Here is a 13,353-nt window from a genome sequence, read left to right on the forward strand (position 1 = left end):
TAATCTTGAGAAAGAAGAATAAAGCTGGAGGCATCACATTTCCTGATTTCAAACTATATTACAAAACTATAGTAATCAAAACAGTATGGCACTGGCATGAAAACAGAAACATAGACCAACGGAACAGAATCAAGAGCCCATAAATAAACCCACTCTTATATTGTCAACCAATATTTGACAAAAGAGCCAAGAATACTCGACAGGGAAAAGATAGCCTTGTTGATAAATGATGTTGGGAAAACTGGATACTCACATGCAAAAAAATGAAACTGGACCCCTATCTTTTACCACTCATAAAATCTCAAAATGGTTTAAAGATTTAAACATAAGACCTGAAACTATAAAACTCCTAGAAGAAAACATAGGTAATAAGCTCCTTGACACTGGTCTTGGCAATGAGTTTTGGGATATAATGTCAAAAGCCCAAGCAACAAAAGCAATAATCAACAAATGGGACTACATCTAACTACAAAGCTTCTGCCTAGCAAAAGAAACAATCAACAAAATGAAAAAGCAACCTACAGAATGGGAGAAAAATTTGCAAACTATATATCTGATGAGAGGTTAATATTCAAAATACACAAGGAACTCATAGAACTCAATAGCAAAAAAATAAATAACCTAATTAGAAAATGTGCAAAAGACCTGAATAGATATTTTTCCCAAGAAAATATACAAATAGTCAACAGATACATGAAAAGGTGCTCAACATCACTAATCATGGGGGAAATGCAAATCAAAACCACAATGAGGTATTACCTCATACCTGTTAGAATGGCCATTATCAAAAAGACAAGAGATACCAAGAGCAGGTGAGGATTCTATGAAATGGGAAACTTTGTACACTGTTGGCAGAAATGTAAATTGGTACAGCCGCTATGAAAAACAGTATGGAAGTTCCTCAAGAAATTAAAAATAGAACTACCAGGGGCCAGTCCAGTGGCGTAGAGGTTGAGTTCACATGCTCTGCTTCAGTGGCCCAGGGTTCACATGTTTGGATCCCTGGCACTGACCTACCAACCACTTATCAAGCTATGCTCTGGCAGGCATCCTACATATAAAGTAGAGGAAGATGGGCAAGGATGTTAGTCCAGGGCTAATCTTCCTCAGCAAAAAGAGGGGGATTGGCAACAGACATCAGCTCAGGGCTAACCTTCCTCACACACAAAAAAAATAGAACTACCATATAATCCAGCAATTCCACTTGAGGCGTATATCCAAAGAAAATGAAAACACTCTCTTAAAAAGTCTCTTGCACCCACCATGTTCATTGCAGTATGATTCACAATATCCTAGTCATGGAAACAACGTAAGTGTCAACAAATGAATGGATAATGGATATATGGCATATATATACAATGGGATATTATTTAGCCATAAAAAAGAAGGAAATCCTGCCATTTTCAACAAAATGGATGAAACTTGAGGGCATTATGCTAAGTTAAGTAAGTCAGATAGAAAAAGACTTTAGTTATTTGAATACTGAACAGATTTAACAGGAGCATCAAAAAAACATCTTCCAGTTCTAACATCTCAAGACCCAGTGCTTCAAAGACCAACAGGACTTTAAAATGCAGAAGCATGAAGCTAATGGTGGAGTTCCTAGGGCCAAATAAAGTCTGAGTCTTCATCATTCTAGAGAGGAAGGAAGAGCTAGCAATGGAGGTAGAGTAGGGTCGAGGAGGATCCAAGACACAAGCTGGCATAACCACTACAAATGAAAGAGATGTGTCAGGGGAGAGGGAGAGGAGGAAGTGCAAGACACAGAGGGAAAGCAGGCAATTAGAGGCAGTTTGACTTCCTTCAAGTTTCAGAAAATTCGGGAAACATGACTAAGGTTCACAATTTATAAATAAAAATAGGAGATATAGAAAGTATAAGAGATTGGCTATGTGGTGAAAGGCTCTGAGACTTGGCATGGAGGAAATCTTGTAGTGCAAAGGAGGAACTGGTGTGAGATGTTACCAAATTAATTCAAGTCAAGACATGGAGGTTTAAGTGTCTTTAACTTGTTTATGCACTAAACAAATGATATAATATATTCAGTGCTCAATCTGTGCTCAGCATTGTACAATGGTCAGGAACATGATGGTGAGTAGGGGCACATGTGCTTACCCTGACAATGTTCCCTAATGATGACTCCCCACTTATGTAAGACCTTGACAAAATGCTAATGATTTCACAACACAGGGGACCTTTACTGGCTGAAACCTATGCAACCACATGTACAATTAATGCCAACTAATAGGAACAACGAATAAAAAGGCATTTTTTTCCCTACTCTGAGCCTTATACTTGGTGGTACTTTGGGGGCAGAAAGGTGAAATTTATTTTTGCAGTGTACTCAGTTCTTAACTGGGCTGAGTTCATTCATGAGTACTCCCAGCAGGCTTTCTCACAGAAAACAAACCACACTAATTCTGTAAGTTTAGCTTCAGGCTTTAGAATATTCCAGTGGCACAACTGCACTTAGAATACAATCACAGACATTTGTGATTTTCTTATTATTTTCAGAACTACATAGCGGCCACTTGAGTAAATGTTAAAGAGAAGAAAGGACTTATTGGCGGCTCCTTGGCATTTATAAATGCAACACAGGAAATTTTAATAATTTAAGCTGTTTACTTGCAGCATTGTCGGGTTGAGGTTGAGTAGAAACTTTAATTCCCTTTCAAAATAAAAGGAAAATATTTTTCCTGTAGTCTACTGCAGTGAAAGCAAAAAAAATACTCCCAATTCCTCACCTCATTACCCATCATCCACTCTAGCTGTTGGAAAAGACACAAATGTTCAATTACTTCTGTCAGCCATACCCACCTCTTGAGATGATCATGCACATAATTCTCTTAAACCAATTTCTTGTAGATTGTAGAGGGCGTATATCTTGGCACTGTACAATCGTGATGGAAGTCTCCCAAACAGCCTTCTCACTAATCCCTTTGGCCATCTTTATCATAATAAATGTGCTAAACCCAGTAAGTAAAAAACAACCTCTAGTGAATCTCTTTCTCAACATATGTGCATGCTGGGTAACCATGTTGATAAATGGTCATGTCCTTATGCTTCAGACAAACAGTGCGGCTGTATCTTTCCATAACAAACATCCAGGAATACAGAGAGAATTTCATTTCAATCAATGTTGCCTTGAAAATCTCCAAAGGAAATTGATAACATGTAACTTTGGACGTTAAATTATTAATGGTTGTTACGGGCTAAAATAAAACATGAAATCAGGATAAAAGCCCACAGTGAAACTGAGTTTATAGGAAGTATTACAAAATTAAGAAAAAAGAAATATAGCATCAATAATTCAACAACGTGGTAGATTCAATGTACAACCCACACTGCAAGAAAAATCACAGTTTTTGGCTTTGAGAGTTTTAGGAAAATGATTTTTTTTATTGGAAAGAGCAGCAGGGATATGTGTCTCTTAATCTTTTTCCTTCTACTCTGGAATTAAAGAAAACAAGAAGGGAGAAGCAGTGAATTTAAGAGACATCAAGAAGGTGATTTTATCTCTCAAGAGGACACCAGCTTTGTTAAAAGTCACATAGAAAGATAAAAATGTATAGAAAATTCTGGCTTTCTACCACAAAATAGAAATAGTCGTTTTATTAGAGATAATACAATTATTTTTAGATCGTGAAAGAAGAATGAGTTCTGAAAGGAAAATGTCAGAGGTGGTCAGCAAGGACCCCTTAAGTATAAACATTAAATGCAAATACTAAAGTATCTTTTTAATTCCTCCCTAGACATTCAAGGCCAATAAATACTTATGCTCTTCTCCCCACTCTGTCGGGCTGGGCCCTGACATTGTACAGTACCAAAGTCAGAAGTGGGACAGCTTGGGTCTCCTGCTAAATGGGCTACGTTCCTACTGAATGCTTCACCATAGTTCTCCCAGCACTTGACAGTCACTTTCTGCCTCCTTGTGTGGACAGGGCCATGGACAGCAAGTGGGTTAGGGCCTCAGTGAAGAGTCTTTTCCACTCTTCAGCCAGTGCAGGCTGTTGTGGGGGAAGAGGGAGAATCCCCCTCTGCCCCTTCCCTTAACGTTCTTCTGGCTGGCCAAATAATCAACAAGACAGGTTAGCAGGAGAAAATAATACCAAGTTTAATAACATGTATACATGGGAGAAACTCAGAAATGAGCAACTCGTCCCTCTGTCTAAGCTGCTTGCTTAAGTATTGTAGCTAAAGGCGAGGAAGGTGTTGGGGGTGGGTAGTGGCCTGGGAATTCAGAGGGCAAGGAGACAATTCTTTTCAGGGTCATCTATAGATAATGTGGTCAGGGAGAGACAGAGTTTTTTGATAAAAGGGGCTTGGTGCCCCTCCCATTGTAACATCTATTTTACATTATCATTACAGCCATCATGATAGAAGATCTGTTCCAAGAAGGAGCCACCATGTCAAATTCTTTAGGCAGTTAGTGGGGGAGGTCAAATGTCCATCAGAGAAAACAATCAAGGTAAAGAGATATATTTCAGGGTGGCCAAATCTTGATCTCCCACACTGTGTAACTATCTATACACAAGTTTCATAGCAATATGTAGCATAGCTGGTCTCTAGGCCTCTTCTGAACTAGCAGGCTGGGTAATTTTCACTGCCTTCTCTCAGCTCTGTTTGTGCTACAGAGTCAGTAGTCTCAAGCCCCCCTAGGATTAGGAATTCTTCTCCAGCCTCTTCTAGCTTTGTATTTGCCTCAGACGTGTCCTATATCACCTCCAAGACTCTAAACTCATTAAAGGCAGACTTATAGCAGAGCCACTGGGATTATATTCTCATTAAAATAAATGCTGAATGAATGACTATATTCCTTTCAGTAGCCTTAGACCAATATCTGGAATATTTAGCTGCCACTTGAAGGACCAAGATAAGACAAGTGATTGGCATCTGCTTACCCTTTCTAGACTTTAGTTTCCTTGTCTGTAACATGAAGGAGGTTGATTTAGACACTTTGATGATCCAAGTGTTGTTCATCTCTTGCCACTCTATACCCTACCCTCAGCCCTACACACCAGAAAACCTCATCTATTTGTCCTTCTCCAACCACATCACACTCTCTCATGCCTCTGAGCAAATTTTTATGCTATTCCCTTGCCTGATGGATCCTCACCCCACTGAAGATGCTGTCTTCCAATTCTTCTAGTGCTACTCACCCTTTTGTGACTCAGCTCAGACATCCAACCCTTCAAGAAACTTCACCCACTTCCTCTCCTCTACCACAAGCATCGCCAATTTGGATCTGGGTTCCTCCTCTTTTTTTTTTTTTTTGGTGAGAAAGATTAGCCCTGAGCTAACATCTGTTGCTAATCCTCCTCTTTTTGCTGAGGAAGATTGGCCCTGGGCCAACATCTATGGCCATCTTCCTCTACTTTATATGTGGGACACCTGCCAAAGTGTGGCTTTGACAAGTGGTGCATAGGTCTGCAGCCGAGACCCGAACCTGCGAATCCCGGGCCACCAAAGTGGCGCAAACTTAACCACTATGTCATTGGGCCAGCCCATGGGCTCCTCCTCTTAACTCTCATAACACACTGAGCATGTTTTTTGCGTTTTTTGTAAGATCAACCCTGAACTAACATCCATTACCAATCTTCCTTTTTTTGCTGAGGAAGATTAGCCCTGAGCTAACATCCATGCCCACCTTCCTCTCTTTTGTATATGGATGCTGCCACAGCATGGCTTGATGAACGGTGCATAGGTCCATGCCCAGGATCCAAACCTGTGAACCCCGGGTCACCGAAGTGGAGCACACGAACTTAACCACTATGCCACCAGGCCAGCCCCTGAGCATGTTTTTTTTTTTTTTTAATTATTTTATTGAGGTCATCTTGGCTTACAATATTGTGTAAATTTCAGGCGTACAATCACTGTATTTCAATTTCTGTACAGACTACATCATGTTCACCACCAACAGTCCAGTTTTTATCTGTCACCATATATATGTACCCCTTTACCCCTTTTACCCTTCCCCTACCCCCTTCACCTCTGGTAACTGTTACTCTGTTCTCCTTATCTATGTGTTTGTTTATCTTCCACATATGAGTGAAATCATATGGTATTTGTCTTTGTCTGACTTATTTAGCTCAGCATAATACCCTCAAGGTCCATATATGTTGTTGTAAATGGCACAATTTTATCTTTTTTATGGCTGAGTGGTATTCCATTGTATACATATACCACATCTTCTTTATCCATTCATCCATTGAAGGGCACTTGGGTTTTCTCCATGTCTTGGCTGTTGTGAATAATGCTGCAATGAACATAGGGGTCCATATGTCTTTTTGAATTATTGATTTCATGTTCTTTGGATAAATACCCAGTAGTGGAATAGCTGGATCATATGATATTTCTATTTTTAATTTTTTGAGAAATCTCCATACTTTTTTCCATGGTGGCTGCACCAGTTTGCATTCCCACCAGCAATGTATGAAGGTTCCCCTTTCTCCACAACCTCTCCAACACTTGTTATTTCATGTCTTGTTAATTACAGCCATTCTGAGGGATGTCAGGTGATATCTCACTGTAGTTTTGATTTGCATTCCCCTAATAATTAGTGATGTTGAACGTCTTTTCATGTGCTGTTGGCCATCTGTATATCTTCTTTGGAAAAATGCCTGTTCATATCCTCTGCCTATTTTTTGATCAGGTTGTTCATTTTTTTTGTTGTTGAGTTCAATGTGTTCTTTATATATTTTGGAAATCCCTTGTCAGATATATGATTTGCAAATATTTTTCTCCCAGTTGTTGCATTGTTTTTTCATCTTGTTGATGGTTTCCTTTGCCTTGCAGAAGCTTTTTAGTTTGAGGTGGTCCCATTTGTTTATTTTTTCTTTTGTTTCCTTTGCCTGACTAGACATGGTATTTGAAAAGATACTGTTAAGATTCATGTCAAAGTGTACCGTCTGTATTTTCTTCTAGGAGTTTTATGATTTCAGGTCTGACACTCAAGTCTTTAATCCATTTTGAGTTAATTTTCTGTATGGAGTAAGATAATGGTCTACTTTCATTCTTTTGCACATGGCTGTCCAGTTTTCCCAACACCATTCATTGAAGAGACTTTCCTTTCTCCATTGTATGGTCTCAGCTCCTTTGTCAAAGGTTAGCTGTCCATAGATGTGTGGTTTTATTTCTAGGCTTTCAGTTCTGTTCCATTGATCTGTGTGTCTGCTTTTGTGCCAGTACTATGCTGTTTTGATTACTATAGCTTTGTAGTATCTTTTGAAATCAGGGAGCATGATACCTCCAGCTTTGTTCTTTTTTCCCTGGGATTGCTTTGCCTATTTGGGGTCCTTTGTTATTCCATGTAAATTTTAGGATTCTTTGTTCTATTTCTGTGAAGAATGTCATTGGAATTATGATTGGGATTTCATTGAATTTGTAGATTGCTTTAGATGATATGGACATTTTAACTATGCTTAGTCTTTCAATCCATGAGCATGGAATATCTTTCCATTTCTTTATGTCTTCTCTGATTTCTTTCAATAATGTCATTGTTTTCAGTGTATAGGCCTTTCATCTCCTTGGTTAAATTTATTCCTAGATACTTTATCCTTTTTGTTGCAATCATAAATAGGATTGTATTCTTGATTTCTCTTTCTGCTAGTTTGTTGTTAGTGTATAGAAAATCAACTAATTTTTGTATGTTGATTTTATACTCTGCAACTTTACTGTATTTGTTGATTATTTCTAATAGTTTTCTGGTGGATTCTTTAGGGTTTTGTCTATATAGAATCATGTCATCTGTAAATAGTGACAGTTTTATTTCTTCCTTTCCTATTTAGATAACTTTTATTTCTTTTTCTTGCCTAAATGCTCTTTCTAAGTCTTCCAGTAGTATGTTGAATAAGAGTGGTGAGAATGAGCATCCTTGTCTTGTTCCTATTCTCAGAGAAATGGCTTTCAGTTTTTCACCACTGAGTGTGATGTTGGCTGTCAGTTTGACCACAAGTATGTTTTAATCATAACATTTATGCCATCCTATATAATTGTTTGCTTTCTTCTCCCCTCCCCCACTGGACTGTAATCTTCTGGGCAGCAACTGTGTACATTTATGCACCCTTAGTACCTGACAAACTTTCTGGAGGAAGTTAGGAACTCAGTAAATGTAATAGGATGAACTGAATGGAAAGTGATGGATGGAAAAAGGTACAAGTTACATTATGTCTGTTCAAATATTTTACTTAATACTGGTCTTTTAAGAAATGCAAGGATGACTTTTATCTGTTAGAACGGTGCCTGGTACATAGTAGACATTCAATAGACATTTGTTCAGTAGATGACAGAGTACCTTCTAATAGTTATCCTATGTAGTGGCATCGTAGTCTTCTAGAGAGGAGGAAAAAGTGGTTTTGGTATTTTTACAACTTTTGCATGGACAAAGACTCTACTGTGGCAAGGATCAAGTTCAATACTACAATTTATGCTAATCAAAGTGAGGAAACATCTGCTCAGGCCAATTATTCTGGAAAATCACCCCTCTTTCTGGAAGAAAAGGAGAAGAAGAGGAAAAAGCAGCCATTAACTACAAGTTATTGAGGAATTGAAATATTGCTCATTTGAATGCAAGATATCTCCTTAATAATTTTTATATTTATTACATGTTGAAATTTTAATATATTTTTATACTGGGTTAAATAAAATATTTTATAAAATTAATTTTTATTTTGTTTTTTTCAGTGTTGATACTAGAAACTTTAAAATTATAAAGTGGCTCGCATTATATTTCTGTAGGATTGTGCTGATCTAAGACCTACTAAATATTCTTTTGCTCCTATGCTATTTCTTTCTTTGGTAACAAAGCTTTGGATTATGTCAATGAAATCCTCTTCATTCAAAGAAGCCTTATTCTATTACACTTTTCCAAGCTAATTCAACCAAAACCTATTCATTCAAAACATGCCATCTACTGAGAGAAAATAATAACAGTTCTGGAAGTAATTTCTATCCTGCTCATATTTACAATTAAACAAAAGTGTAGTGAGCCTAGAGTAAGATCACTTCAAGAACTGCTGCATTTCAACCTCTGATGGCTCCATGTATACAACGGGAAAGAAGTTTCCCTCTCTTTATGTAGATAGCACAGGAAAGCACAAAGAGCACAGCAAGTCCACAGCTCAGCCATCTCACAGGCTGAATGCCCTGCAGAGGGGAAGGGGGAGACAGTGGTACCGGAGCATCTCCTGTAAGAGGCACTGTTTATTAGTGGAACATTTCCTGTCCGCACAGATCCTCCTTTGCAGCATTACAGTGCTCAGAGCCTGCTTTTGTGCCTAAAGATATTTTATTTTATTTCATTTTATTTTTGTGAGGAGATCAACCCTGTGCTAACATCTGCCGATCCTCCTTTTTTTTGCTGAGGAAGACTGGTCCTGGGCTAACATCCATGCCCATCTTCCACCACTTTATATGGGATGCCACCACAGCATGACTTGCCAAGCAGTGCATCTGTGTGTGCCCGGGATCTGAACCGGCGAACCCTGGGCCGCCACAGCGGAGCATGCACACTTAACCGCTTCCGCCACCAGGCCAGCCCCCCTAAAGACATTTTTAATGCCTCTGAGTGAAGTCTCTGAATCAATTTTACTCATTTTTTTCTTTTTTTGTTAGGGAAAGATTTGCCCTGAGCTAACATGTGTTGCCAATCTTCCTCTTTTTCTCTTTCTTCCTCCCCAAAGCCCCAGTACACGGTTGTATGTCCTAATTTTAAGTCATTCTAGTTCTCCTATGTGAGCTGCCACCACAGCATGGCAACTGGCAGATAGTTGGTGTGGTTCCGCATCCGGGAAGTGAACCTGGCCTGCCAAAGTAGTGAGTGCTGAACTTGAACCACTAGGCCATCAGGGCTGGCTCTTGATCAATTTTACTCTTGAGCACATTTTAAACATCCTCAACCTTAACCCTAAGTTTCAGTGGCCCCATTGGAGCCTTTTTCCATAGTTGGCAGCACCTGTCCACTGCAGGGCAGGGTACACAGAGGAGAAGGGAGATCAAAGATGACACAACACAATACTTTGACAGAGAAATTTTGAGAACCTACCCAACCACCCCCTCAAAACAGTACTCAAAATGGAAGAAAGACTACGTCACTCTATGGAAATATATTTTCAGAAATTGCATCAGCTACTTTTGTAAATGACAGCAGCACTTTCAATTGGTTATATCTTAGAAGAGAATTATTAGTTAAGAATAACTTGCTTAAGTATTCTTAAGACACCAAAAGTTGATGCTGACCATTTTAGTTAATTATATATTGCATACCTATGTGTGCATGCATGACGGTGCATATACATATATACTCACATTCATTTTCACTCCAAACAGTAAGCATTTTTTCTGTGAAATGGGATTCCAAACAATTTTGATAATATTCATCTTTATGGTTTTCTATGTTTTCAAAACTTTATATAGGATAAGAAAAAGAAAGAATGGAAGAAGTAGAGAAAAAAGAATGAGAGAGAGAAGAGGAGAAGGAAACAAAGAGAGGGAGAAGGATGGGGGAGGAGAAAGAGAGAGAGAGAGAAACACACGGAGAGAGAACTGCTTAAAGCTACTCTGTTTAGAAAAGGAAGTCGGTCATGATAAAAGCCATTCTCTCAGAAAGCTTGGAGGAAGCATCTAGGAAAACTCAATAATGTACTTATATGCTCATGCATCCCCTCTCTTATACCCCTTACTAATGACATTTTCCCCCAGCAGGAATGGGTATTGCTACATGTAGTAAAGGTCATGTTTTCCTTCATGCTCATTCAAGACAAGGGCTGTTTAAGATTCTTCCAATATTGCCTAACCTAAGTTCCAGCTGGAGACTCTTTCTTGCATTGATTTTAATTCTGATTCTCCAGGTCAATCTTCAGATGCCCAAAGGTAATAATTTTAAAAAGAATAACAACAAAATTGACAACCAAGCTCTGCTTCATTTCTCTCTACCAGTAGGCACATGGGGATTGTTCTATGGCCATTGAAAATCAATACTTTCAAGAATGATATTGACCCGCTAATGAACAGCATTGCTATTGAACTAGCAAACAGCATTGCTAGGAGGAAATAGAATGCTCTGAAAATTCAATTTACGTACATGTATTTCATGTTTTAAAAAATGCACTTAACATCAGAATCTCCATTTTGCATCATGACCTGCTGCTTCTGGACTGGCCACCTCAGTAGGAAAGACAGATTTACACTCTGAGAATCTCACCAATTCTAGACCAGATCCATGGGCTGAGCACCAATTTACCTTGATTGATGGCCTTTTGTCACTCTGCCTTATAGACTGTGACCATTTGAAACTTCAAAATAGATGAAGTCAAACATAATGGGTGCTCCCGTTCAATGAAGCAGAGACAGGACTGGGAAGCCAACCATCCTGTCAGAAAAAGAAAATGTTCTGCCCAGACTAATCTGTCAGATTTTCAGACCTTCTGACACACAGCATTCTCAGTGCATACAAAAGTAGCCGTGATGAATGCAGACAAAATAACTGACGACACTTCTTTTATATGTAAAATATGTGACTTTAAAAAAATTAATAATCCATGTAATCCTTTTAACACAATAATTAAACTTCAAAGTATTTATTCTAAATGCATAGAATTATATTCTAAAATTAAGGGGCTTGTTACAGTGTTGTTTATAATTTTTAAAAATAGAGAATTGCTTAGTATAACTAATTAAAACAATGGAACATCATGAAATCATTAAAAATCACATTTTAGATTATTTTAAATGTATATAGATAATATAATGCATAAAAAAGTTTTCCAAATTGTTTGATATCAATTTTATATTAAATATATGTATCAATATAAATAAGATATATAGGTTTAATAACACTATGGATATAGATAGAAATGTAGGTATAGGTACATTGAGAAGAAAACACTAAAATTATACACACAAAAATGTTTATAGTAGATGTCCCATAGTAGAATCATGGGTGATTTTTTAGTTCTCCTATACGTTTCTATTTTTTCCCCTAAATTCCTAAAGTAATATGTAATGTTTATATAAGAAAAAATATTCACAATACAGTCTATATCAGTTCCTATCTCAATATATACCTCTGTTTATTGAGTGTCAGCATCTTCTACTAAGGTCAAGAAATACTCACTGTATCTAAGCACATCTCTGATTATAACAGCACATTTTCATATCTGTGGTGGCCTAAGCTCCAAAGAGCCATGGAATCAAGGCCTTGTGTGGATAAAGTATTAGCAGAGGTCTACCTAGGGTAACAAGGCAGATAAGGGAGGATGCCTGCACTACTTTTAACAGTATCACTTAGAAGTTCCTTGGGCTGGTAGTGTTTATGAACATTACAGTACTCAAATAAATTTAAACTGTCAGTTACCATTAACAAGCAAATACATCTTAATCTCAATTTGATTAAGGATGAAAACTGGACACTTCCAGCAATATGATTTCCAGTAGGCATGGACTTCAAGAGGTAGAAAAAGAAATAATTAAAGCGTGGAGATGGAATTCCCTTGATGCAGCTCTCTTTACCACTCCCCACCTCAGTGAGCATGTCAGAAATGGAAATGGATGAAAAATGCCTAGATTAATGTTTTCCCAATAAATTGGGGGGAGTAAACTGGAAAGTTTAAGCTGTGAATAACTTTTCCTACCTTCAGTTATGGCCATGAAGCAATAAAAATTTTCCTTGGTCAGAGAGCAACTTGACAAGTCTTTGACAAATTCCAAAAAAATTTCATGTTTCGCTAATAAGAATTATAATTTATGAGCCTCTAAAATTTAAACTCAGGATGTTTTATATTGACTTTGGGTTTTTTTTAATGGATTGTTAGTTATTCGCAATTTGCATACAATTTGCATTCTCCATCTGCATATTTCTAGAACATTCTCCAATCTCTGCTATCTTGCTCTGTGCCCCGGGAGGCTAACCTACACAGAGGACATCATCGGGCTCCCTTGCTGGCTTATTTCCAGTTGGTTTCAGCAAGTGAATGACATCACCCAAAGGTCAGAAGACAGGGGAGAAAGAGATCAGAGTATTTGTTCCCTGCTCCCTCCTGTACTCTGAGGTAGCCATAAGCTTTCACAACTACAGCTGCCTCTCGATGGTCCTTCTTCCATGGCTTCAGCTATCACAGCAACTCGACTTGTCCCTTTGCTCTAGAGTTGTTATTGGTTTTATTCTAGTGCTAATCTCTGGCTGTCTAATCACTCCTCCAGGAGGTGGAAGGTCATGATAATTTATATCAGTAGCTGTTGTATATAATTATATACATATATATTTTATATAATCTAATACAAAATATATATTATATATTATTAATATTATATTATATTAATATCGTATATAACTCATAATACATATTCTTATATAAA

This window comes from Ceratotherium simum, chromosome 40, assembly GCF_057802395.1.
Source record: "Ceratotherium simum simum isolate JZ-2026a chromosome 40, ASM5780239v1, whole genome shotgun sequence".
Classification (NCBI taxonomy): domain Eukaryota; kingdom Metazoa; phylum Chordata; class Mammalia; order Perissodactyla; family Rhinocerotidae; genus Ceratotherium; species Ceratotherium simum.